At 40.7% G+C, this 27,259-nt stretch overlaps 1 protein-coding gene across 4 annotated transcripts in view; it reads right to left on the reverse strand.

The window, feature by feature from the left end:
* Window positions 1-27,259, reverse strand: part of RHOBTB1 (Rho related BTB domain containing 1) — a 53,138-nt gene that overhangs the window by 25,446 nt on the left and 433 nt on the right. For all 4 annotated transcript variants that reach the window (XM_068140092.1, XM_068140090.1, XM_068140089.1 and 1 more), the window contains exon 2: window positions 22,884-22,979. The gene's annotated coding sequence lies outside the window, so the exon portion shown is untranslated. The remainder of the gene's footprint in view (window positions 1-22,883; window positions 22,980-27,259) is intronic.

The raw sequence follows: 27,259 nt of genomic DNA on the forward strand, positions 1-27,259 counted from the left end.
CGCTCCTAATTTCCAGGGAGAAGCTTGTACAAATCATGGACTAATATGAAAACAAAAACCCAACCTATTAGGAACTTGTGAATATACTTAACTATACCCACAAATTCTTTTTCACACAACAATGGAAAGCAAATAGAAAACAATTTTAAGATACTCTCCTTATGGAAAGCTATTATTGATTTTTTTTACTTAAATATGATGTGGCAACACATTGAACAAATGCCTGCATACAAATGGAAAATGGATATTTGAAAAGCTAAAGCCAACTACTGCATGTACAGCACAACCTGTTGTTTTCCTCTAAAGGAACTTGGGATCATAGTTTGATATATCTGATTTTGGTTTTCCACTGTCTGGCAGTCTCTTGAGCAGTCTGGTATCTACCAGGGAATAGTAATCAAGGAGGGAGAAAAGGGGAAATGCAAAGCACAAATATGTTCAGGAAGGCTTGCCTACTGATTACTTCAGAAAGGAAAACTACAGCAATTTAACTGACAAAACATAGGTCATCATCTGAATTGACAGTGCCCTTTTTCCTGAGAAGAAAGCACTACAAGATAAAGAAACCAAATTGTTTATTTTAATACCCTTTTTTAATATTCCCATCTCATTTGCACATAAATATAGAATATACATTAACCATCAGGCTGTTTAAAATACTAAATACAAGCTGTTTTCATGTCCATTTTTGACTGTCAGAGCACTGTGATCTTATTCAAGAAAAAGTATATTTAGTAATTACTAGCCAAACACTAGTTTTAACAGCATTCTTTCATTATTTGAAGTGATGCAAACCCAGAAACAAAAATCATTGTCAGAACTTAGTGTAAGCCATTTCTTTAAAATTATTATAAATAATAGTGATTTTGCTAATAGGTATAATGGCTATGGTACAGTTACAATCTATTAACATGTAGATGGTAAGAGTTAGGGACCACACAGACCACAATGCGCAAAGGTGTGTCTACACCACTGTGTCCTATTATAAATTTTCACAGACACTGATTGATTCTGGAAGTGTTACAGCATGGACTGGCATGTAAGAATATGTTTTAGAGAGGTCCTACATTAAACTGAAATGTAAGCCCAGAAGCTCTTCATCCTGGCATAAGTACCACAGAATGGCTTAGGCTGGAAGGGACGTTAGAGATCATCTACTCCAACCTCCCCACCATGGCAGAGACACCTCTCAACTGGACTTGGCTGCTCAAGGCCTCATCCAACCTGGCCTTGAACACCCCCAGGGAGAAGGCATCTACAGCCTCTCGGGGCAGCTATTCCAGAGTCTCATCACTCATAATGAAGTACTTCTTCCTAAGCACATGGCTGCAAAACTAGAGCTTTGCTCTATAACTACATTTCAGTATCTGAAGGGGACCTACAGGAAGGCTAGGGAATGACTGTTTAGAAGGGCTTATGATGATAGGATGAGGGGCAATAGTTTGAAACTTGAGCAGGGTAGATTTAGGTCAGACATCAGGAGGAAGTTCTTTACCATAAAATACTAGAACAGGTTGCCCAGGGATGTGGTGAAGTCCCCATCCATGGAGACATTCAAGGTCAGCCAATGTGGTGGTGCTGGGCAGCCTGATCTAGTTGGAGGTGTCCCTGCTGACTGCAGGGGGGTTGGAGATGATGACCTTTGAGAGTCCCTTCCAATCCAATGCAAACTGTGTATCTGTCAAGCCTAATGGCCTTGTGATATCAACCTGCTGTGTCGGCACAGTTGTTTTAGCTGCTAAGGAAACAAAGCTATTAAGATATGGCCTTTATCCCTTCATCTGAGTTGCAACCAGCATCCTGAAAAACTACAGAGAAGCCCAGTTGCCTGTCTGCAATCCAACCACTGATGCTAATTGGATGCCATTGTCCATGAGTCTGATAACTGGGATGGCCCACAGGCCCTGTACCATCTCCAAGAGTCCAAACAGAATTTCTCTCTCCTCTTCCACATCCATTTAAAAAATTTAGTCATGCTACAAATAAAAGTACAAAACCAGTATGGTTTTTTTTCCACATTACAGAGACTGAGACATATTTGGACACCACAGTCTCAAAGGCAGGACACTGAGTGGATAGCAAAACCCCAAAAGGTTTCAGTATGCAATCTAAAAATGTTATATTTCAAGTCTGAGAATAAACAGCAACCCCCCTGACATAATACATGGTATTAAATTACTTCATATTTTATTCATGCATGGACTAGACATCACAGATGGAATGTGGAAATGTTTACAAGGCTGGAAAACAAAATGAAGGAGTATGGCTAGCCAGTGTGTCTGGTTGCTTTTAAACTACCATGTAGAGAGATGCCAAACCATTTTTTCTTCCAATATTCCATTAAAGTGCTGTTACACAGATTAGCTGAAAGTTTTGATAACATTCTGATTTCATAAGTTCTTAAATGATAGTTCTGCAAAAATGCACTTCAGTCACAAAATATTTATTGAGTACAGAGTCTGAAATTTCTAAGAGGATAACGACCTGAATCTAAAATTAATAGGCAAACCTAAAAAGTAACAAGAGAGATCAATACATGTATTTGAGAATACTAGAAAAGAAACATATGGAAATAAAATGTAAGACATTTGGTTTTTTAGATTTCCAATATACTTACTAACTTCATTAAAGCAAAGCTATCACAGAACTCAAACACAGCCTGCCCAAATGCCCTGTTGTAGATCAATGGCAGTCTAATGCAGATATTTTTAGCATGGCTCATACTGTGTAGGACAGATTAAAATAAACTGGAATAAACACAAAGCTAGAGCTTTGTGGTTATGTTAAGTTCTTAAATCCACTAAAGTATATATACAGCATCTTTGTACCAAAAATGCAGATCATTTAAATATTATTCACCAGTTTGCAGAAAGGATTAAACCAGAAATAGCTCCCGCAAAGACTGACAGACAAAAGCTGGGATGGACATCTAGAAACCTCAAATAAAAGCAGAATCTAACAACAAATTACAGTATAAATATTACCAAAATGTGTGGATTAAAATGCTCACAAATGTAGACAGAATCATTCTGGCCACTGGAATGATTAAAGACAAGAATAAGTACAAGGCCTTAAAAATACAGCCACAGGTCGTTTTTTTTTAAGGTACTGTAGGTTAAGCTTGTGCTAACCCTATTATATAATCACACTGATTAAAAATTATAAACATATATTTACAAAACTTAAATAAATAAAACCCAACCAACTAGATTTGATCTCTGCAAGTCGCATAACATCTGGGAAAACCAACTGGAACTGAAACAAAACTGGTTAGACAAGAGCAGACCAGCATACATAAAGCACAAATAAACTAAAATAAATAAATAAATCAGCATGTCATTCCAAGATAATGAAAAACCTTCTAAAGCCAACATATAAACCATGATATCTTAGTTTAACATCAAAGCAAAACAGGATAAAGAAAGTTACAGGAAGTGTGACCAATTTCAGAGGGGACACTCAAAAAAGCTAGAGAAAGACAGAAAGATGATCAAATGAGAAGCAGCAAGAAAACCTTCGAGTGGAAAAATCTGATCAAATACTACCTTTCCCAAAAGAAAACAGTGAAAGATTCAGCTGCTTAATCCAGTTCTAAAGAAAGACAAGCAGATGGATCGAAATGAAAAAAAGATACCTGCAAGAGTAACACAGGATCTCAAAAATCTCTTAGAATGTTTCTATATTTACATTGTCACCTGTGATTTTTTGCAGACGAAGAGGACACAGAGGCAGTCACAAATCAGGAGATGTGAGTAGACTCAAGGTCTAAGATAAAGCCATTTCACTACTTCACATGGTTATGAGAAAATAACTATTTAGTAAGTAATAAAGCTGATGTATATCCAAAGTAGTATATAAAGTTGCTGTTCTGAACCATGGCTTGCAGATGGTTATGGACATTTTAGTTTCTCTGTTGCTTCACCTCAGATTGGTGAAGGGTGCTTGGTTTTTGTTTAGTTTTCCCTTGTTGCTATATGAATTGTTATTACTACCATTAAAAAACAGTTGTGGTTGGCATGACATGTGGATCCTTCTGACTAGCTAGCCCCAGTGCCTTTCTGGAGAAATTTTCTAAACCACATGGGATGAAGCATACCCCTTGGTTAACTAGTTCACTAGTGCACAGATTAAATGCAACAGACCTATTTCTCTCTCTTTCTCTGTATTAATGTAGGTGAGTTCATATACACTCGATCCTAACCATGAACTTGTCCTAAGAATGCATTTGAATATAGTTAAAACTACAATTGCATTTTTCTCAGCTAGAAAGAAAGTGGCTGAAGATCCAAACTCTACAGTGATTGGATTCACACCTATGCATCTCACTGCCTTTGCAAGTAATTGCCCAATTTGAAATTTCCAGATTTTAAAAAATCATCACTCAGCATATACAGAACATAACCATGGTTGGGTTTTTCTGTTTCTTTGGTTTTTTCCCCCCAAAAGTAGTAGCTAATTATCAACCCTTTTCAGCAAAACACCACAAACAAATCACTAAGAGCATCTACATTAATCAGCGATTACGGAGTAATCCAGCACCATTTACTTCTTAGCTGAGTACTTAAACACTTCCCATAAGACTGAGATAGCACCTCTTAGCATAAAAACAAGCAAGTATGTTATATAGTTCTTGTGTTAAGAACAAGCTATTAATCTGAAGGTTCAGAGTGACAGCATCTAAGGATATTTTTCTATTGAAAAAATAATTAGCAAACCTTTCCCAAAGTAATCTGACCAAATATACAAACTAGGAAGTCAAACAGATTTCCAACCACAACTATAATATCACAATGGAATCTAATGGAAAGAGATACCAGAATCTACCACTACTTAATATGAATGGCCACCAGCAAGTTAGTAAGCCCATCAATATTTATCCCTGAAACCCATACTCTTTAAAACTATATGAAAGAGCACTTTTAGGTACTCCATATTTCAGTCTATTCTGGAGATGTATTTTTGAGTATAGTCTCCTTCAGAGAGCCATTATGCAATAACAGTATATTAAAAAAAACCCAAACACATGACTATGCAATTGTCTTACCTCCATCCCCATGTAGCAAAATTACTGCTTGCAACCATGGAAACTGAAAAAAGGAGATGCAAAATGCCAAATTCTTCAGATTCTGAAGTCACTACCTTAACACTGCAGAATCCCAAGGCACCAGCAAGAGCACATGAGCCAGAGCAAGCCTGTGAAATACTTGCTCTCAACATGTCACCTGCCATTTGTTTTTTCAGAATCATAGTGGATTAATACATATATGCCAGGAGAAACAGAAACTTACTGTTCAATTGTTGAAAAGCACAGAATCCACAGACAGCTCTCTGATTTGGGGAAAAATCAAGGGCTAAAAAGCTGGTTCGTGATTTGCAAAAAAAATCACACCATGGTATCAAGTAACAGATACACTACAGCAACTGCTGAAAGACCATTACAAAACATTATTCATAAGCTATCAATTAGTATTAGTATTTCATTAAGTTGCAGGGGGGCCAACAGGGAGATTGTTTTAAAAGGAAAAGCTATTCCTTGTCAGCGTCAAAGAACCAGCTGGTGACAAAAGATAAAGACTCAAGGTGGGCTCAGACTACTTGGTCACCAGGGGACAAAGAAGGGTACGAGGCTGGATTCTCACCTAGAATGAAGAGGCATTGCCCTGCTGCTATTATTTAAAGTTTGGGCAGTTTATGTGGAAAGACTGAAAATTAAGAGAGTGACATGGGAGGAAGAAAATCAAAATTAACTCTGGAGCTTATCAATTACTTGCCTTAGCAGGCCCATTGACAGAAAATATCAACAGATACAGCCAGTGACCAGGAATGGAGAAAAGCCATTATATTCTAAAGTTAATCTGTTCTCAAACATGAGACCCTTGGATTTACCACAAGCAGAAAGGGAAGAGTAGCAGACTGAAATACTTCACTGCATGAGGTGATGAATAAGATAACCCTGGCTGCTGCTGCCCACAAAAAGAGAGCGTAGGTCAGCAGGAATGCCTTTATCATCCAGCTTTTCCAGCTCTTCTGGAATAGTTGGGGTGTTTCAGTTTAGAGATAGTATCAGCAAAGAAATAAATCCCACTGGACAGTGTTTACATTTGCTACAGCTGGAGAAGGTAAGTACTGAGGTTGTCATTCAAAACAGATTCTGCTTGGCTTGCCTGAAACAGCTTCAGGTTGAAGCTGTTCAGGTTGGAAGAGACCTTTGAGATCATCGAGTACAACCTATCATCCAACACCATCTAAGCAACTAAACCATGGCATCAAGCACCCCATCCAGTCTCTTCCTAAACAGCTCTAGTGATGGTGACTCCACCACCTCCATGGGCAGCCCATTCCAATAGCCAATCACTCTTTCTATGAAGAATTTCTTCCTAACATCCAGCCTAAACCTCCCCTGGTGCAGCTTGAGACTGTGTCCTCTTGATCTGGTGCTGGCCACCTGGGTTCTCCCAGGATTAATACATATATGCCAGGAGAAACAGAAACTTACTGAGAACAACCCCCACCTGGCTACAACCTCCCTTCAGATAGTTGTAGACAGCAATAAGGTCACCCCTGAGTCTCCTCTTTTCCAGGCTAAGCAACCCCAGCTCCCTCAGCCTCTCCTCATAGGGCTTGTGCTCCAAACTCCTCACTAGCTTTGTTGCCCTTCTCTGGGCACGTTCCAGCAACTCAACATCTTTCCTAAACTGAGGGGCCCAGAAGTGGACACAGGATTCAAGGTGTGGCCTAACCAGTGCTGAGTACAGAGGCAGAACGACCTCCTTGCTGCTGCTGGCTACACTATTCCTGATACAGGCCAGGATTCCATTTGCCTTCTTTGCCATGTGGGCACACTGCTGGCTTTTGTTCAGCCTACTATTAACCAATACCCCCAGGTCCCTTTCTGCCTGGCCGCTCTCCAGCCACCCTGACCCCAGCCTGTAGCACTGCATGGGGTTGTTGTGGCCGGTGTGCAGAACCTGGCACTTAGATGTGTATGTGGCCCTCACCACTAAAAAGCAAGCATTCAGGCCATAGGATCAGATTAAATGTGATCTGAAGCAACACCCTTTGCTTCTGAAATGTGTGCAGTGTGGACCTTGGGTCCTCCACACCAAATTTTTCATCCCCAAGTCCCATGCTACTGCATCACATGACTCACTAACAGAAATTAACATCAGATGATCTAGCTCCTTATTTGTTATTTGGATGAACACAACTGCGGCAACAGAGCCCTTGGTGACTGTGACACTTCAGAGTAGTTGGGATAAGAAAACTCAAAGTTAAAGGGAGAAGTATCACTGGAAAAGCCTGACATAACATTACTGGGTTTTACGGTAACAAACTCCACGAAATGCCTGATTTTTCTCTTACATAATTAAGAGCATCAGAAGCTTGCACAGTATTAAACAGCTGACACTGTAGCATAAGTTGCGACTGGTTTTACTCATTTATAACAACAGGTGCTGACATTGAATCCACTGTTTGGTAGGGACACTATTCTGTGCAGTGTTCCCAACAGTACAGAAAGGAAAAAACCACCGCAGCAATAACCACCAAACAAGGTATTCTCCCAACTTTTATGCATTTCGGTGGGGAAAGTATTTTTTAAATTCTGCTAGAGCTACAAAGAAAGAAAAATATTCCTGAGACACTCTGACCTGTTGAATTCACTTTCTGCACTTGATTTCCTTAAAAAAAACAGAATCAGGCTCTTGTTTCTTGAACTTTAAGTGACATTTCTCATATATTCTCCTCTTTGTTAATCAGTGATGTCAAAAAAGGTACTCTATGTGATTTCACTCTCTCCCACTAGTGATTGCCACAAGGAAACTACACAATGAGAGAGACCTTAAAACAACAGCAGGCAACCCCCCCAGAGACCTGACTACAATAGCAAATACTTTAGGCTAGCAAATACTTTAGGCTGGCAGACTTCAGATAATTGTTACTTTCAGATCTTGGGTCAAGCTCTGCATTTATGTCTCAAATGTAAATGCAGTGACATTAGTTGTGCAGGAGGACAGTAGATGGGGATTTTACTTAAAATGTCTAGTGCCACATAGAGATTTGTGAATTTAAAAAAAAAGAAAATTCAAAAAGAAAAGTAATTGCCCTCTTCTGTCTTTCAAGTCAGACAAAGGAGAGGAAAAGCAGAATGGTGTTGGATAAGAACCAAAGGGAATATGTATTTTCATTTCACGAACCTACCCTCAGTAACAATAGGGCCCAGCTATCACCATACCTACTGCAGGCTTCACCACATGTCTAGCTCACACATGGTGTCACCACTCCCCTCATCACAAAATTTTGGGCTCTTTGATGGAAACCCAAATAGTGACCCAAGGGTACCTTCACACCAGTCTAACAAGCCTTGCTAAGAGCTGCTCTGCAAGTCTGCTGTACCAGCTCAAGACTGCTCAGCTTCTCTTTTCTCTTTCTTACAAACATATACTTCAATCTACATTTGCATACTCTCCTGGCAGGACAGATGGGACCATGTCAAACACCTGTTGTTTCTCCTACATCAAGGTTTCTCTGTCCTTTCATATCCAGCACAGGGCAACATCTGGATGCAGGACTTAAGCATTTTTCCAGCAAATAAAATGTATTAGCAAAAAAATCAAACATTGGGATTTACAGGTCAAGTGACTGGCTCTTCCCCTCAGCCTAATACTCTACAGTATTTGTGAAGCTTGGGGTTTTAAAACAGCAGGAGTTTTAAAAAGCTCCCCAGAACTAAAATTGATGTTTATTTTTGTTTAGATAAAAAAACTTCTACACATCTGAGCCTGCCCCAGATCTGATGCTCCTTGACCATTCACTTAATGAATACTGGTACAAACATTGAATTCACCAAGCTATTTTTTCCCTGTTCATAGTGTATAGATTCTGTATACCCAAGGCATACAAATCCAACCTGCATATAAAAGAAAGGCCCTTTGGGAGAAGACCTCAGAAAACCATTGAAAAGAAAGTAAGTTGTTCTGTTACCCTTTACTGTGGCTCCTAAGACTGAAATACAGCCTGTACAGAGACACACATGCCATTCAACTGCTACTTACACTGAGTGCTTGTATCACAACTCTTTTATGTACTTCAGCAACAGTGTTTTTCTCCCCACATATTTTATTTCTGCCTAGAAAGACCAGGAGTGTAAGAACTCTCCTTGAGCACACTGAACAAACTGATTTCCACCTCAGCTTTATTACAGCTCAGGCTGTACATTTGGCTTTGAGTCAGCTGTGTGTCCTGAAATAGTACACAAACTCAGGGTGAACAAAGTCATTGAGAATATTCTGTCATTATTTCCTTGCTCTTGCTGTGACCATATGCAGAGTTTTGAGGGCATTCTTTCATTATTATACATTTTTAAAGAGGTATATTGCTGCTTTCAGAAGCCTGAGTTGTGCCCTGACCAACAGAAGGCAACTCGAGGCTCTCTGACGCGCATGCCTCAGTTTGTCCAGTGACTGATTTCTCTTTGCTCTAGATGTTGGATGCCACAATACCCACTAAAGGAAGGTTGACTTCACAAATTAAATCCTCCTGCTGTTTGTCTCTACAGCCCCTTTCTATGACTCCAAAACAGGTCTGGATGCAGAAACCTGATAATCTGTGCTGCAAGACCCCCAGCAGCCTCCTGCTGTTGTCACAGCAACCCACAACAGACTTCACAGACACAGCAGGCCAAAGAAGGGAGGAAAGAAAAGTGGGAGAAATCCTTCAGGTTTTTAGTAAATAACACTCAGAAGTACCAAGTGCCAGGAGATTGCTGCTTCCCATACACATCGTACCCTCTGGTTTTGCCTTGCACCTTGTGGCCTTGCTGGAAGAAAGACAAATATGCTTCTTCAAGGACTCAGACCTCTGTCCTCGGGGGAGGGGATGACACCTCCCTCCCCGACGAGGTGGGCAGGCACCTGCAGGGGACGGGACTAGCGGAGCTCCGGCACCCGCGCCCTACCGAGTCGCTGGCTGCTGAGGCTGCCGTAGCTGCGAAGGCTGCGCACCGGCAGGTCAGAGCACGACCGCGCCCGGGCGACGCGGGACCTACCCGGGAGGGCGGGATGCCAGGCGCACGGGGTACGGGAGGGAGCGGCAGCTGCCGCCGCGCCCCCTTCCCGCGGCTCCTCACAGCGACAGGGCAGCGCCGGGAGCCAGTCCGGCCGGGCAGCGCGGCCGCATGCCGCCGGGGCGGCTCTGACCGCCCGGCCCCGCGGCGGGATCCCGGTCGGCGGCTCCGACTAGGGTGGCGGGGCCGGCGGGAGCCGCGCGCATTGTGACGTCTACAGCCCCGCGCTATTTTTAGCGCGGCGATTGGATTTCATTCATGAAAACGGGGCCGCACGTAACGGGGCGACTGCTGCAGCCGCGCCCGCCGCCTCCGCGCGGCCCGGCTCTCGCCAGCAAGCCGGCGCTGCGCCCTGCTCCCCAGCCCAGCACTGGCACGCCGCGGGGCTCGCTGCGGCGGGCTCGCGCGGGAAAAACTCGGACAGGAGACTAGTCAAAGCCGAACGAATTCCCAACACATTCAATAAATGCTGTGTGTGCATGAGCCACGCAAGGTCCTGGAGGTCTCCATACACAAACCCTGAGCTGGGTGAGCAACGTCTTAGTGCAGGCGCTGCTGCTATGTTTTGAAGTTACTTCTATCCATTTAATGAATATTGTAACCTTCACGTAAAACAGACTCACACAATCAAACCACAAATCCCTCTTTGAAAATGCCACTCTAGACCAGTGATAAAGGGCTCAAGGCCCTTACTCTAACTGGGAAAACTGCTCACAATTCAGGCCAGGCTCCCGGCTAAAACGCTGACTCTCCAGCTCTTTCATGTACATTTGACACCACCAAAAATGTTACTAACCATTAAGGGGCATGGGCACAACTGCTGTAGCTAGGGGAACATTCTTGGCACAGGTTTGTCTGACTGTTGAAAATACTCCATTACAGCAACCTGGAGTCACACACTGCACAGCCCTGCAGCAATAATACTGTGGGTTTTGTTGGTTGGTTGGTTGGTTTTGGGTTTTGTTTTTTTTTTTTAATGTGTTTAAAAAATATTTTTAAAATGCCACTTCTGGTTAGCAGTACTGTGATGGTTAGGCACAGCCCAAACTATCGCAAGTACCAATAACAGGTTAAGAGCACCCAACTGCACTTGCTTATAGTCAATTAGTTACATTTTCTAAACACCCAGAAGCCACACTCATGGTAACCAGGTCAGACAGCAACAGTTTTGAATGAAGTACATCTACATCAGGAAAAATTACGGTTTGACACTTCGTGTCACAGCAGGCAATTAGGTACAGAAGAACAATGTGCATCACTGCAGATATTAAGCTTCACACAGTTTGGACGGACAAGACAAATGTGTCAGAAACTAAAACTCTCACTCGGATATCTGCCTAAAATCAAAGAAATATCAACTTGATAATGGAGGCAATAAAAAGATGGCAACAGATGTAAAATTTGTCTTATAATTATGTTCCATTTCTAAAGCTTCAGTCTCTACGTGAACTGGTTTTTCTCTGCAAGTAAGGGCTAAAAAATTTCATTCTATGTTCCTATGTATTCACTTCCTTCTAGGACATGCAACTCTTAGGAAAACAATAAGGTACATCCCACTAATTCAAGGGTAGAGCAAAACAGGGAGTTAAAAAATGCAGGATGATAATAAAAGTATTCCTTTTACTGGACTGCTTCAGTATAGCAAACCTTAATTCTTATTAGTACCATTGTTTTACAGTCTAAAAGATCAGTTTTTGAAGACAAATCACAGCGCTAGAACACATATCTATTAAACATACCCAGACTATCACTGCTGTAAACAGAGGGAATGTTATTATGAGAACAGGTAAGTAGCACCATGTGGGAGAAAATTCATGCAAAGCAGCCAGACTTGCCCTGATACTAACTCAAGTAGTATTAGACTGCAATGAAAAACAACCCCACACCTTCAGATCTGCTTGCAAAGATTGTCACAGAGCTTTTCTGCAGGAATAATGGAAGAGGGCAGGAAGAAGGGATTAAGTGTTATTTTTAGTGCATAATAGTAAATTTAGCAGAACACAACAATGACAAAGATTAGTCAGATGGTTCAACTCTGAAAAAGAAACAGTTTTGCTTTTGATGGAGATCAAAGTCTCAAGTTTCTCTAATTTTTTGTTTCAAAGGGTGCCCAGAGCTACATCATAGTATCATAGTATCAGTCAGGGTTGGAAGGGACCACAAGGATCATCTAGTTCCAACCCCCCTGCCATGGGCAGGGACACTCCACACTAGATCAGGCTGGCCAGAGCCTCGTCCAGCCTGGGCTTAAACACCTCCAGGGACGGGGCCTCGACCACCTCCCTGGACAACTCATTCCAGGGTTTCACCACTCTCATGGTGAAGAACCTCCTCCTCACATCCAGCCTGAATCTCCCCACCTCCAGCTTCATTCCATTCCCCCTAGTCCTATCACTACCTGAGATCCTGAGAAGTCCTTCCCCAGCCTTCCTGTAGGCCCCCTTCAGATACTGGAAGGCCACAATTAGGTCACCTTGGAGCCTTCTCTTCTGCAGACTGAACAGCCCCAACTCCTTCAGTCTGTCCTCATGTAGCTTCCATTTTAATGATCATATACAACAACAACTTTCACCATTCAGTGCTTTCATCCCAACCATTCAAGTTCTTATATAATTCAGATTGCAGCTTTTCCAGCAAAGTATAAATTCAAATCCTAGGGTACTTGATGCTCTCTGTTCTCTGACACATCATCCTATTGAATTGTATTTACATTTTTGCAAACTTTCAAACCAACATTTGAGATTTTACCATAAAGTTGAGTGACACACCTTGAGAAGTAACTGAAATGCATCTCTAAGAGGTTGTAGAGCAACCAACAATTTCTAGGCTTTGATACAGGAAAGCACAGTAATAAAGCCCAAGTACTTCCACTTACAGCATTAAAAATAGATGAGTGGTAAAGCTTTACTCAATTAGATGTTTAACCATTGCAGGAAGCCAGCTTGAATTTTTCTTATTTGTTTTCAGGGGAAAATAACAGCTAGAGGAAAGGGGAGAAAGACAGATGTTCAATCTTTGCAAGCAATCCTAAAGGACATGGCACTGGACCATGACTAGCATTTAACTGCAGTCTGCTTTTGACAAGTCCATACAGCTTTCTAAAATGCTGTTATGGGCTGCCTCAGCATTGCACCACCAGTATGTGTTTTGAACACTATCACACAGCTTAGGGAATAACTGGGTACAAAAGAATAAAATAATAATTAAAAAAAAACCCACGGAGAGTTCTACTTACTCAGAACTATTTTAGTTTTTCTTAATCACAAAATGCATTTGGAAGTGCAAACATAAAGGTATATTCCCTTATGCTCCAACATATTATTTGTTACTCTGGGGCTAAATTAACCTTTTGTTTTTCAGAATATATTTCTCAGATGATTAAAAAAAAAAAAAAAAACCACATCAGGAGAGAGCATCAGTTATGCATAAACCATAACTGAATTTACAAATAACCTTTCCACTCCTAAATCTAGAGAGTTAGTTTAGCCTCAGAGGCTATTCCAACATGCAGTGTTAGCAGAACCCCTTAGAGGAGCTTTCTGTCAGGTCAGAAACGCTGACACTCAGCACCCTTAGGCATTTTCATCCTTTGCACTCCTGAGACACCAGAGGAGTAGATAGGTGGAAAAAATTCCAGTCAAGGATAAGAGGAGGTACTGTAAGAGGGGACTACAAGCATTTAGCTCAGTTTCTTTGTCAAAACTCTTCTGGAAGAAGAGGATGCTTCTTGCTACCCCATAATAATGTGAAAAGCAATCTTCAGCAGTATCTGTGGAAGAATGATTGTAAAAATGGTAAGCCAGGGGTTTAGTTTTTATATTATTTCTTTACCAGCTATCTGATACAAGTCTACATCCCAAACCCTCCAGCCTTGAGCCCATGTGGAAGCAAGAGGTTCTCTGTATTAGAGGTCTAGGTAGGGTCTATCACAGGTGCCTGCTTAAAACAAACCTCTAGTGATGCGGCTCTGCTCCCTCTGAGGACCCACCCATTTGTTTTAATCCAGAACAAATGAGACTATTTTCCCTCTGGCTTAGGTAGTAATACCCAAGCACAAATGCAGTTTCCTAAGACAAGTTACACACACTGACAAGTCAGCATGATTACAGGAATGGGAGCATGCACTAAGAGAGGGCAGATCTGACATTGCAGAGGCAGCCTGGGAGAGTCTGAAACCAAACTCAACAGTACCAGACAAACTAGAGTTACTCTCTATTACCCCTGAACACAGAGGTCCTTCATACTAGAAGGCTTTATGAGCCAGTTAAGATTAAAAATAATAATAATTGGTAGTGGAAATAAATTCAAATGCACAAGGAATCAAGCAAAACAAAGTAAGAGGCTCCATGATGCATACAGTGATCTCACAGGGACAGAACGTGCTCTCTTCAAGTCCATGAAACCTGCTTTCAACAATGCAAATGAATGTGACTGAATGCTGCACAACCAAAATGAGGCATGTGGTGCTTCAGTTTTGGACTCTGCCTCCTGCTCATTGTATGCAATATATGCAGTATCAGCCAACTGGCAGGACGTGAATTAAAATATCAGAATTATCCAAGTCCTGTCATTGAAGTCTACTTTTCCCCCATAATTAGGCTTAGAGGTTTTAATTATGTGGGTAGATCAAAATAATTTCTAACTACTACTGTAATGGATTAGGATATATTTCATTAGATTTTTATCCATAAAAAATTCATAAAGCGAATAAATGCCTTGAAAAGAAAAAAAAACAAACCAAAAACCAAACAACCACCACTATGTAAATGCATGTTCTGTACACACTGAAATAAAATTCAAGTAATTTCCTGTCAATACAGTTTCTGTACTAATATTTACATCCAGAACTGTAATATACCCATGCCAAATGCTTATGCATTCAAAATTAGCTTTCTTTTCAACACTATTCTATATTGTATGCAGTTCTTTTTTTCACCTTGGTGACAGAGTTCAGTGTTTGACACAAGGGGCTTCAATTTAGTGATGTCAACATCTACTGTGCATGTTGATTAGGGCAGTTGCCCCCCTTTTCATCCTATCCCACAGAACTGTCTCAATTCTCAGACTTGCAGACCTATAACGTATACAATGACACCTCCACTGTGTGCATTAAACTAACACTATGCATTTGGTTTTTTCCCCAATTATTTAATTTATTCACCAAATGTTAAATATAGTGCAAGACCATCATCACTTTAGAACCCTGCAACACATCAGATCGATTAGAGCATTTTGTGAATTATATATAATACCAGTTGTTTGCCTTATGCATTTTATTTCCACATTCTTTTCCACTAGCAGAGGAATATAAAGTGCATAATACATGCATATATTTTAAACAGCTGGATAAAAGAAATGGGACTATATAGAGAGAAAAAATGCCAATACTTAGAATTAGATACCTACCACTTTTTCAGTTATATTTCAACAATGCTTTTGGTCTTAGCCTAAAGGTCTGGAGGATATTGTCTTTTGTCTTTCTTTGCTTCCATATTTAACCTGTTAATGATAAGACCCCACTCCTCCCAACTCATCCTACAAAGGATTGTAGTTCAGGTGGGAAGGGGCCTCTGAAGGTCATCTAACCAACATCAAAGTTTGATTAGTCAAGGATGGTAAATCCACAATCTCCAACTTGCCTGTTCCATTGGTTAGGAAGTCACTATGACTATGACTGAGGAGAGAGACTTGGGGGTGCTGGTGGACAAAAAGCTCAACATGAGCTCTCAGTGTGCACTTGCAGCCCGCAAAGCCAATCAGATCCTGGGCTGCATCAGGAGAAGTGTGGCTAGCAGGTCGAGGAAGGTGATCCTCCCCCTCTACTCAGCCCTGGTGAGACCCCACCTGGAGTACTGTGTCCAGTTCTGGAGCCCCTATTACAAGAGGGATGTGGAGGTGCTGGAACGTGTCCAGAAAAGGGCCACGAGGATGATCAGAGGGCTGGAGCACCTCTCCTATGAGGACAGACTGAAGGAGTTGGGGCTGTACAGTCTGCAGAAGAGAAGGCTCCGAGGAGACCTAATTGTCGCCTTCCAGTATCTGAAGGGGGCCTACAGGAAGGCTGGGGAAGGACTTCTCAGGATATCAGGTAGTGATAGGACTAGGGGGAATGGAATGAAGCTGGAGGTGGGGAGATTCAGGCTGGATGTGAGGAGGAGGTTCTTCACCATGAGAGTGGTGAAACCCTGGAATGGGTTGTCCAGGGAGGTGGTCGAGGCCCCGTCCCTGGAGGTGTTTAAGAGCAGGCTGGATGAGGCTCTGTCCAGCCTGATCTAGTGTGGGGTGTCCCTGCCCATGGCAGGGGGGTTGGAACTAGATGATCCTTGTGGTCCCTTCCAACCCTGAATGAAACTATGAAACTATGAAAATGTTTTTTCATTACATTGAGTATTTACCTCACTGCTACTTGTGATTGCTACCTCTTGTCCCCTCACTGTGCAGCTGTGAGAAGGGTCTAGTTTCCCCTATAACCTCTTGTCAGGTACCTGAGATAGTAATTTGATGGCCTCTTAGCCTTCCCTTCTCCAAGCCAGATAAACAGATTCCTCATTCTCTCTGTACAACTTGTGTTTCAGTTCCCATATCATATTAGTGGCTCTTCATTGCACTCTCTTCAGTTGGCCAATTTCACTTTGGTACTGTGAAGCCTGAAACTGGACACAGTACTTCAGAGGCAGCCTCACAAGCATTGACTATAGTGGAATAATCACTGCCATCAACCTCCTCACTGCACTCAACAGACCCACTGTGTGGTTAGCCTTTGATGCTAGAAGGGTAGTTTGTTGACTCAGGTACACATCAGGCTGTTCACTTGTGCTGTCAGAGTGTCATGAAACTTTACAAAACTCTATTACTGCCTTTGCTGCTGCACTTCTCTTTCAACAGGCTTTTATAGTCCAATCTTAAAAGGGAGTGGATTAATTTGAAATGTTTCCTTGTGCAAAGTTAGGTGTGCCAGGATATAATGCAGCAAAATACAACTCTGGCTTAATATGAAGAACAGCAAGAGAAACAGCTGAGCAATTATGTAAGAGTCTCCCAAGGGAAGAAGTGGCAGAGTTATGGGTCGCTGCATTCCCAAACCAGAGAGGACAAGGCTGCGTTAAGAATTTATTGTACAGCACAGTTTTGTATTAGATGTGTAAACTTTTTTAAACGGTAACAAGTTTGCAACAGCTTGTATTTGCTATATTCCTGCTCCTAGATCCTCAGAACCACAGCACGTGTAAGATAGATTTTATCAGCTTACAATGTAAGTTCCAAACAGAAGCTTAATGGGAGAAACTGACTAGGAGGAGGATCACTTCTTAAACGTGTGTCACTTTGCTGTTTGGCAAGTGAAGGAAACTGGAAGTGATTGCACCAGCATCATAAGACTTTTACTAAACTACCCAAAGCATGCCTGCTGTATCAGCTATTTTTGGTATTTATGGGGTTTTCCAAGGTACAGGAGATTAATCTTCAAAACTAACTGTTTGCCCTCTGTAGCAATCTCTTCCAAGTGTTACATTGTCTAAAGCTCACTAACCAAAATTAAGGGTAATGCTATGCTTAATGCAGCAAAGTCTGACAAACTGGAGAAGAATCATTCTAATCTCTTGACAGTTTCGTCCCTAGCTACTGCCTCTGTTCAGACTAGGATGTAACAAAAATATATTATCATCCCAGAATAACTCTTTATTGCCACATCACAAGACAACATTAACACATATATGAAATGCTAATCCCAGGAGCAAATTCTCACCTTGAAGAGCTGATTTCACGTCTGTATTTGTGTTACTCCCCCTACAATCTCACCTGTAACACTGGGATCTACATTACTGTTTAGAGTTTCTTGAAATGTTTTTGCCATCTCATCAGATGTTAATACAATCAAAATAACTTCTTTGTGGAGTGACACGAGAGTCATAGAATCAGTCAGCTGAGGAAGATTCTTCTGTCTGTCTGACCTTCTGACTAGCTGTAGATCAGTCAAAATGCACTTCAAGTACTGAATTTCAAAGAGACCATGATCTCTTGGAAATCCTTTAATACTACAAGAGGAAGTTTTCAATGGCAAACAGAGTCTTTGCTTCGTACTCTTGTTCCAAGATATCAAGCTTTGAAAGCCATATATAAGTGTATCAACTCTCATTCTTTCAAGCATTATAAATGCTCTCCCTGCCTTTCAAGGCTTGTAAAATCACCTAATATACGAAAAGCCTAGTAGCTTTATATGCAGAAGGATACCAAACACAGACCAAATTTTAGAAGCTGAAATATTGGTCAATGATTGCATGAATTCTACAGGAGCAATGCATATACATAAATAGAGATCTCTGCAATGGCATGCCATTACTGCTCTAAGGTGCTTATACTGCTGCTATAGAGATCACAAGGACAAGTCTGTTCTTAGAGACAAGAACACAGATCTCTAGTTACAGGAACTGGAAGGTGTAGGATAAGGGTGGTAAGAGGAAAAGAAGCAAAGTGGATTTCCTCTCCTTTTTCAGTTGACAACAACTGTTTGATTACTAGTCTCTGAATTACTGCTTATATACAAGAACAGCAGCCAACAGCCATATTCTGATCTTTACAGGTTGTCAAATCAATAGAGCAGGATTAAATAATATAATAAAAGGCAGCTTCATCTCACCATCATTAATCTTTAAGAAACAGCCTTATTAGATACAAACTTACTCCTATTCACCTCTGTGCAACAGTTAGGTAGACTTGAAAGTAAAAGCCCCCATTTATAGTTTAAGAGCATGATATAAATCCTACTGAAACTAAGGGAAAAGCTTACATTGACTCCACTGGGCTTCCATTCAGGTGATAATTCAGGAATTCATCCATAGAATTATTTGCAACATGCCTATCTTTAAAGATAACACATTTACTTTAATGTAGCTGAAACAAAACACCACTGAACGAAACACCTCGCCAACATTTCTCGCACTAGGCTGTTCAAAGAGTGTACTGATTTGGATTACAATTCTGTATCACCCCACCCCAGATTACAGTGTAATTCTTCACTTATTTTGAATAGTGTGATTCTACACAGTAGCAACACTGCGGCTTTAACCATCCAAGATCCAACTTCAAAGCCTGTAATTCCTGTTAAATTCTGCATATTCTCTACTTCTGAACCACATATTTTTTTAAAGAGAAAGCTTTTCCAGGAAGGTAAGACCTTGTGCCTCTTAGAACCATTTACACCAGTTTAATGATGCGATTTAGTTACACTAGCACAGATTGTCTTTCAAAGACTGCACTTTTGCAACACAAACTTACACTTGGTGGGTTAGAATGGATTATATCAACACAAGGTTTCTACCATCCAAATACTGTTCCATCTCTTTTTTTGTAGGTTTTTTTTTTTTTTCAGTATGTCTAAGACAATCTAGCTATCACTTTGTTTCCCCAGTGAGTGTAGGCCTTAGTTTATAAACAGAAAGAATATTACCAGGGTTGTTGCTAAAGGACATTTTTCTGCCTCTGAGACAGCAAAACGTTGTAGAGTAATGGTAACTGCAGAAATTGCAGAGAAATACATACAAGTGATCAGACACAAATGATTCCAAGTCTAAGAATCAGAATAGAGACAGAACTTGCTTGTTTCATAGCAGATCATTTGATGAGATCTTTCCAAATTATATTTATTAGAAATAGCTACCAAAAGTATTGTGTTCTTCTTCACTGCTACTATTCAGAAGCCTTCAACCACAAAAACACATCTTTCCTGCACAAATTTGCAGTCTTACAGAGTGTGGAACATACTACCTCCAGGAGCTGTCAAAGTATCATTGTTACAAGCTTGCAATACAGATCAGGCAAAAGACAGGGAGCACAAAGGATTCAAGCGCCTATGTACAGTGTGTGATTTACGAAGTACAGAGAAAAAGACATCACTTTCCAATTACATATACACAAACAGATAACTGCAGCAGCTAAATAAGTCAGGAGCAGAATTTATCTTTGTAAAATTAAAACCAAACTGGAACCACAGGAGTGGTTTTAAACTTAGTAAGGCATTCAGGACACTTTAACAAAAATCAAAGTATTCTAGTGCCTTGAAATTTCTTATCACGTGCACATTGCTTGGAAACCATATTGCCAAAGCATCATGAATTCTACTAACAGCATTTTTTTTGTATTTCAATGAAGTAGTAAGACATGGAGCTTTCTATTTTTAAAGAACCCTTTAGTCTTTTTCTGAGGTAAGGACAGAAGAGGAGAATTACAAAGGTATAATCTTCTTTGCTCCCATACATGTATGCCTAAGCACATATGACAATCAAATATATGTATCTGGAATAGAAGAGCCAAAATTAAGGAGCTCAAGTGTTAAGCAAGAGCCATAAGTGAAGAACTTAAACATGGAGAGTCATAAGAGCCACAAACACAACACTGCCCTTTCCCCCACACCCTAGCCACAGACACACAGCAGTTTTCCAATTTTCTAATCTCTGCTCACAAGCAATTATAAATTTGCAAAGAACTACCTTAAGCAGTTTTAGCATTTGCTCTGCCACAAGGTTACTGTTTCACACACACCTCTGTTGGTTTTGCAGGGTCCAGAACTTTGTTTTTACCTATCTGAATTGTCAGCTAAATTAAATTGCCATATTCTGTGCTGTAGTGGCTAACACACACATACCTATTTATATTCCACTGACTGTGGAGTAGGTAATCTCTGAGAGAGCAGTAGCTTCCTTAACCAGAGAGCTAAATTTACCACTGCTCGTCTCATAATGCCTCAGGTGACACAGAAGCCCATCAGCAAATAAGCTGTGCCCAGGATATTAAGAAGCAAGTAACACCTCTCCAAAGAGATGCCTTCTACAGATGCAGCACTTTTTGACTCAAACACATAACTCAAGTACACAAGTTAACTTTTGTCCAGACCTGCAGATAGGCTCTCTTCAAGAAGTGAGCCCCAGTCATAGAAGCAACAGAAACTAATGTGGAAACAGTGAATTTCCAAGAACATTATTCTGCAACTTGCTTACTTAAGCTATACACGTTACTCAGAACTTCATTTAGAAACAGAAAATCAGGCTGGGAAATGATACCTAATATTGGAAGTAGAGATGGAAAGAAATATTTGAGTTCTTCAGTGTGTCATTTGCCTTAAGTATTTTGTGATGCTCAGGTCTCTCAGTGTATATTAAATAATTCAGAGCATCACAACTTGCATACATGTAATACTATATACTGGCTTTCAGAAACTGCATTATATATAAAATTACTTCTATTTTTGCTCACAAAGTATATGTTTGCCTTTGATAATGTGCTGGAGGGAACTCATAAAATTACTAATGTAACTATTAAAGCTATTAAATTTCCAGTTTTGAGGGATCAGTTCAAAGCACATTAAGATAAGCATAAATCCAAAGCAAACCAAGTGTCTCTTCACTTCATTGACCCTCCTATCAGGTTCTGAATGCAGAAATCTCTTTCTCCTGACAGCATTAACCCCTACTTTGTATGAACCTCCCTGGCCAAAACACTGAAGTAGTTATTCCTAGGGCTTACAAAACATTCTGTTTGACAGTACATAATGATGGGGAGGGAAGGCTTGATGTTTACTTTGAGAGCCCAGGGGAGAGATTGCTCCCTAAGCTTCCTGACAAGATGCTTATTTTTATTCACATTGTCACTATGTTTTCCCATGAACAAATATTTATACTTCAGAGGAAATGTTTCAGTAATATGTATCAGGCAGGATAAGCAATGTGTTCACTTCCCTTCTCTTTATTATGAGAAAGCAATTTTGTTTACATGAGAAAGTAAACAAATAGAGTCCCTAGAGATGCCTGGGAAGGGGTCATTCTTGCAGGGATCCTGCCTTGAATTTATTGGCAGCACATCACTGTGTTAGATGACCTATAGACATTTCATTTGTAATTACTAGAAGTCAATACATAGAAGATATTTCATTCCCTTTGTTCAGAGAACCGAAGTATTTTTGTACAATCCAATCTTAATTAAAAGTATTTTCCCTTCTGACAAATTTTAGTAGCATGTTATGTCCCTACCTGCATTCTTATAATTTATATTTAATACATATGGCAAGGTATAAATCCACCTTTTCTGAATGCTTCTGAACATAGACTGGAATAGCCAAAAGGTAGAAACAACCTAATGTCACTGAGTACTCCAAAATCTGAGCAAGGAGCTGGACTATATGACTTCCTGAGGTTCCTTACCACCTAAATTTTTCTATGACCCTAAATTTAGGAGATGTATTAGGTTTTACTAACTCACATGCTTACTGTATGAACTTGAAAAGATCTGGGTATGGGACCTGGAAAACACATGATTAATATGCACCTGTAATTCAGGCAGGCAACAGCCCCACCTTTTCCTTGGGTTGCACAGAGCAGGAACAGAGAATGCTGCCTGGCTGCACAAAAGAGTACCTGCATATCTGTGGTAAAAACTCTTTCTTCATCCTAGTATCTCACCCATTTCCTACATCTGTAGTTAGTCTTAAGTATTCGCTCTTCAAAATTAGACTTAGCAGCTTCCATTTCTTTGATGCTTTGAAGAAAAACTTGACGTGGGTCAAAATCTGCTATATGCAGAAGCCACCCATTACACCAACTCTACAACAACACAGATCCTTTATGGTTCATGTACTGGAATATCAGAACAAAGCTAACTCATTCTCTCAGTGAAAGGATTAATTTTCAGTTAAGACTTTCAGTACAAAGTTCTCCAAGTCACAGATGCTACAACATTAAAATACTTCACCAAAAGAAAACAGCAGCAGTGACAGGCAACACTAAGTGAAATTAATCTGTTGTGGGGTTTATTTCTCTCTGGGAATACTTACCTCACAAGAGAAAATGTTCATATCCATTTTTAACAGCTTGATCAAAAGCAGAATTCCATTAAAGATACTTCATGTCTTTATTTTACTGTGGCACTCCTGACAGGGAAAGATAAAAAGAGACAATAAGCCATGCTATTTTCAACATAAAATTACAACACATGCAATACCAAAGACCTCACATGATCCATTTGACTATATAAAACACACTTTCTTGTCCAACAAAACAGTCTTTCAAGGTTTGATATGGGTAACGTGAATATCTGCATTAAAATACTAGCTCTTCTGTTTACTCCAATGCACTGAAGAAATCATGGCTAGAAAGATGAGCTTTTGAACATAACAAGATTGACACAGCTCTGTCAAATAAAGCTTACTCTTGAACAATTTTCCTCAGGACTTTGACTAGAAAAAACAAAAATCACCTTATGTGTCAGAATTAAATACTGCTGTATCACAGCTAACCATCTCTTTATAGGCTAACTAACAGACTCTCAGGAGGGGTACTTTTGCCCACCTTCAGGAAGGTGACAAGACCTATTACTCTAAAATCAGCTGACAGCCTGATGACAGGTGTACTGGGACATTTGTGTTGCTTCCACCTTTAGTCCCAAATAAAATTAATTATAGAAGTGCTTCGTCTGGTTTGGTAAATGTCTGCACTACTGTGGCTTGGTTCCCATCCAGGGGAAAGGCTGAGCTTTTCCAAGAACCTAAGGTGAGAGTAACATTGATTTCACCTCAGATGCTGTCCTAAAAGCAATGCTCAGTGACACAAATAGCTTTCAGAAGTTTCAAGCTAGTTTGAAAAGCAGAAGTAAAATGTTCAGATGAAGAGACTAGTGGCCTGTTTAGCTTGACCAGGTATTTTTCCCTCCTTATCAGCAACATTTCAGAGCTGAATTTAGGACTGATGTTAGTTTCTCACTGAAATTCTCACCTTCTGTAGATACACTGCACAAGACAACGCTTGAGGACAAACACAGAAAATGAAGTAACACCTCATTACACCTTTGTGGCACAGGCAAACCCCTGGAATTGACATTAGAGCTAGAGGCATGATCTTTAAACCCCACTAGAAGTCCCTTCCTTCCCAGAAGCACCTTTGCTATTTACCCATAAGCATTTTAGCAGCAAAGATGATATCAGTCTTCCTTAACTGCCTTGTTTCATGCAGTTCCAACTGTCGAAAATCTTCTTACTATCTGTTCAACTGTCTTCACCCTGACTTTCTCCAAGGCAGGCCCTTACAGCCTCCAGAGCTCCCTGTGAGCCCTACAAAAAGCCTAATCCCACAATGAAAGAAAAATACAATGAGCACACACAGAGCTGTCCAACTGTTTAAATACCTAATTAGGTGCTACTGTACCATCCACAATTGTTCATTTGTCTTCTCAGTACTGATTACAGATTAGAAGTTATTTGCAGTTTCTTTCAGAACACCTCTTTTCAAAAAGAGGGGATCTGATTTATCTGATTCTAAACTCAAGAGCTTTCACTGCTTTTAATTCACTAAGATCTCTTATTTTTCAACCAGCCTTTCTCTGCTTTGCTCTCATTAAAATCCAGAGACATGGCCTCCATGGATACATTAAGATCACTGCACTCTGAAACAGACATGCAAAGCCCTTCCACCAGCTCATTCATAGTTCTTTTCTAGAAATAATTAATTATTTACATTATTTTTCTATTAAAGGCCACATTGAGACCCTCCTACTTGCTGAGATTTTTTTTTTAATTGTTATGCTGTAAAGTCAGACAAAATAGGTATGATAGAAATGCAGTTAAACTTGATTTTCATCATTACTACAGCATAAGTCTTAGAAGTTCCACTTCACGGAAAAAAACATTTCTGGCCTCTATCCCCCTGCCCCTCAATCTTCTGTTTTCTGATTTTGAAGATAGTTGGTACCAAAAAAGTATTACTTTAATCTCAATTATCATTGTGCTACCTGATTACAACTCCAAATTACAAACATCTTTCCTGACATGGCAGTGAAGGTAGATCTTCTATTTTTTTGATGGTCTTCACATAGAAAAGCAGAGCAGCTAAATATTACATGCAACTTCCTTACCTGAGTTTTGAGAGGCTCACAGTTGAAAAGACAGCTTTCTTTATGTGACTCTTACTCTGTGTGCCTGCACCAGAGACCATCAGTTCTGGCTGTGGCAGTGCAGTTCCTCCCCTCTCCCATCTGCTCCTGACCTGGGCAGGCACTACCTGAGCTAATGCTCACCCTCAACAGGAAGCACACTATGGTGCTGTCTGCTACACATGTAGTAAGATGAGGGAAACTAAAGCCAGCTGGAGCAAAGAGTAATTCAGTGAAAGATGTATTTATATAGTCTAACTCTCTTTTAAACATTCAGGAAGGGGAAGAGCAGGTGGTTGTTGCTGCAGATTGGGAAGTGATACAATCACAGCGGAAACCAAGCCCTGAAGGAATACAGACAAGACCATGTAAAATGCTGTGCTCCCTGGATGGCTTCTTGGGGCCAACACATTAACCAGTCATGTGTGATCTGTCCGAGGAGCTTCTGCTATGGACAAGCCACTTCTTTAATACAATGAGAAAACTGAAAGAAAACTCATCCCACTTTTGTCCTCAAATCCACTCCAGCTTCACCTTTGGGTTGTTCAGTAGCCTAAGCTGAGCCAGTCTTTTTTATTCCCCGCTTTTGAAGGGGTTGTAATTTTTTGTTGTTGGTTGGGTTTTTTTTTGTAAGATTATTACCAAACTAACAGCATCACAGAATTTTATTGTCTCAACCTACAAAAGTTCCTTTTGCTAACCTAGCATCTCTATGTATTCCGGTTTCTGTAACATCACACATTTTCAGTACATCTTCATAAAATATCTTCAACAAACTGAGGAATTATGTGGAAGAAAAGTAACTGCTTATAAGCATGAAATTGCTGCTTTGTTTAATATGGTCTTACTTCAAACTTCTGCCTTTAAACGTTCAAACACTGGAAGGTCAAGCAAAAGAAAGAGCAGACCTTTAGGTCCTTGTTTTAACCTTTACTATGACACACCTCACTGTACATTACATGGTTGAGCAGACAGTAGAAATTTTACCTCCTATTGATACTTAAACCAGCATTTCCTCTCAACATTTTCAAACATTTAATGTTCTAGAATCCATAGTCTACACAAGTGTTTTGCCTTTTCTAATTCAGTTTAGACAAGTATGCTTTTTCTGGCATCTCCCATCATGATAAAGGAATTTTTTCTTGCATTGGTTACATAGACAAAAGTAAATGAGATGCGATGTAAATATTTTTGTTTAACTAAGCACAAATGATGGTATATGGTGAGAAGTTGACAAACGAGTTCTAAAAGATGAGATACTCAGATTGCCTCTAACTTTACCATAGGAGCACCCACAATGTCTCGGTTAAACAGCTGCTAAATAGAAGTGTATGTACTAAAGTTCTCATTTCCAATGCTGCCCAAGTAGGGAAATTATTTTACTTTTTCTCATTCTTCTTTTCTGATAGCTGCAAGAGAGCTGGGCTGGGTATGGCCCACTGCTTCTTCCCCAGAGGTCTTCACCAGCTGCAAGGAACAGGAGGGGTTCTCGAACTTCATCCTCATGCTAGTCTTTTCAGAGACACATCCTTCACAACCAGCACACCTCTTGTATCCAGTTTTCAACATGCACTTGCACTCTCTGCTGATTGCAAGTTTCATTCATGTAATGCAGAAGCCCATTAATCATTTAAGATTAAAAAGGAACCCAAGGGCAAGAATATTCCATTTTTGCTCATGCAATCGATGCTACTTTGCTAGTACATCAACTCAAGTTATCTTTGTGCATGCTATGTTAATTCAGTAAACTTCTTTTCAAACAAAGTCCATTCAGAAAGTGCCTAGAGAATCCATATACGAAGAAAATTCGATTTTCATGGTGCATGTGCCAGATCAATATTCAGAAAAAAGAGGTATGAACAGATTTTTGTTTTGCCCATTAAGTTTGTAGTCAGAGAGGGTAGTCAGAATAAGCCGTATAAAGAGGCCCTCTGCACGAACAAGTCAAAGTCGCATTCGCCAACTATTTACACCGAGTAGAACCAGAGAAGTAATAAATCCGTCTAACGGTATTTAATAGCTCGGTAGCGTTGCGGCGGGACCGCCTGCACACCCGAAGGAGCCGTCAGCATTTTCAGCCTTACAGGGCAAAGGACCGGACACCAGGTAGGGTCAGGAAGGTGCCGGCTCTCCCCCTGCGGCGGGACGCGGCCCAGAGGAGCCAGGGACTCCTGTCAGCACCTGCCCTCCAAGAGGGGAGGCAGCAGCGGCAGCTGGCGCCCCCGGCCCGCTGACCGGCGTCACCTCGGTTGCCGCGGTGCCTCAGCTCCGTCCTCCGCGGCCAGC

This window comes from Melanerpes formicivorus, unplaced genomic scaffold (assembly GCF_026170545.1).
Source record: "Melanerpes formicivorus ecotype bairdi unplaced genomic scaffold, bMelFor1.0.p_v2 SCAF_6, whole genome shotgun sequence".
Taxonomy (NCBI): Eukaryota; Metazoa; Chordata; class Aves; order Piciformes; family Picidae; genus Melanerpes; species Melanerpes formicivorus.